We start from the raw sequence: 1,959 nt of genomic DNA, 5'->3' as shown, positions 1-1,959 counted from the left end.
TAATATATCTAAGGCAGCAGTTCTCAACTAGGGACAATTTTGCCCACCAGCAAACATTTATTAATTTCTGGAGACATTTTTGGTTGTCACAACTGGGGAAGGGGAAGGGCCAGGGATGCTGCTAAATACAATAGTTCTTCCTATTCATGGTTTTGCTTTCCTTGGGTTCACTTAACCCTCTGTCATCCTCAGACTATGGTCTGAAAATACTAAATGGAAAATTCCAGAAATAAACTTACAAGATTTAAACCATGTATTTCTGAGTAGTGAGACAAACTGTCATGCTGTCCCACCTAGGATGTGAATCATCTCTTTACCCAGCCTGTCTATGCTGTCTATACCACCCGCCGGTTAGTTGCTTAGTAGTTGTCTAGTTATCAGATTGACTCTTGCAGTATCTCAGTGCTTGCCTTCAAGTAACTCTTATTTCACTTAATAATGGCCCCAAAGTGCAAGAGTAGTAATGCTGGCAATTCAGATATGCCAAAGAGAAGCTGTAAAGTGCTTCCTTTAAGTGAAAAGGTGTACATTCTCAATAAGGAAAGAAAAACGTCACATGCAGAAGTTGCTAAGATCTGTGGTAAGAATGAATCTTTTGTGAAATTGTAAAGAAAAAAAATTCATGCTAGTTTTGCTGTTTTACCTCAAACTGCAAGAGTTGTGGCCACAGTGCATGATAAGTGCCTAGTTAAGATGGAAAAGGCAGAAGATGTGAACCAAACTGTGTTTAAATTATGGTAATCAGGTTCAGTACTGTTAGAGGTTTTAGGCATCTGCTGGCAGTCTGGGAACTTACTGCCCCTATGAATGAAGGGGGACTACTGTATACTAAAATACATGTCTCATACAGAATTATCTGACCCTCAAATGTCAGTTGTGCAGAAATAAAGAAACCCTGATCTACGTAAGGTACCTGGCACAGAGTAGTTGTTCGATAAAGCTAGTACTATTATTATCCTGAAATGTATATTTGTGGCCTAGAAAGGAGGTAAATAAGGAAATGTGACATTGTTACTAGAAAGATGCATCCCTTTTTTACTGTACTCTTACCTCATACCTAGAAAAATTATTTCTTGTTTAAATTCTCAAATGTACACAATACATTGGATTTTAATTTTTAGAATTGAAGTGTTTTCTACTAGGTTCTAATCTGTATGCAGATTTCATTACTTATTTTTCAGTATCCTGTGGGATAGGTCAAAGGTATAGCTGAGAATTATCAGAGAGCTGGTGACTAAGGACTTATATTTTTTTTGCCCTCAAGGTGTACTGGCTGAACAATTAGTGGTGTATCTCCAACGGATTTAGTTAACCAACAGCTGATTAATGTAATTAAGATGGCCTGGAGCATGAAAAACTCAGAAGTGTAAAAACCGTATTCAGTGTCTCCAAAGTGTGCATCACTCTGCTTATATATTCCAAAGAAAAATCAGGCCAAGTCCAGGAATAATGCATCTCCTATCACATTAAGTATTCAAAAAGTATCAAAAATAGCAGATGAAATTCAGAAACTGTCTCCTGTGTAATCAGAGCTGTAATAGTGTCCTTCATTGCTACCTTAAGTCTCACACTATTGTGTACCATAATTGTTTGCATTTTATGCCTTTAGCCATAGGCAGTGGCTTGAAGTTAATTTGACCAAAGGTTGATATTATTCAGCTTCATCTCCTACATTTAGAAAGCTTCATCTACTATAAAGTGTGACTGCCTATCATGTGAGTAGTTTAGATAATTTTGCATGTAATTTCAGTCTGCTGACACAATTTGCTTTCAAAAATGCTTAGTAGAGCTCAACAAAATCTTTCCTGTAAAGATAGCAACATTTCACTCAAGTTTGTCATTAAATGCCCTGAATACACAGTTAATGTTCATTTTTCAGCAGTGACACACATTCATGAGACACAGTATGAGAAGTAGAAATTTGGTAGAGCAGAGAAAATTATAATTAATTCATTCATA

Source organism: Cebus imitator, unplaced genomic scaffold (genome assembly GCF_001604975.1).
Source record: "Cebus imitator isolate Cc_AM_T3 unplaced genomic scaffold, Cebus_imitator-1.0 Scaffold352, whole genome shotgun sequence".
NCBI lineage: Eukaryota > Metazoa > Chordata > Mammalia > Primates > Cebidae > Cebus > Cebus imitator.
The sequence above is the reverse complement of the archived record's forward strand: the minus strand, read 5'-3'. Positions refer to the sequence as shown.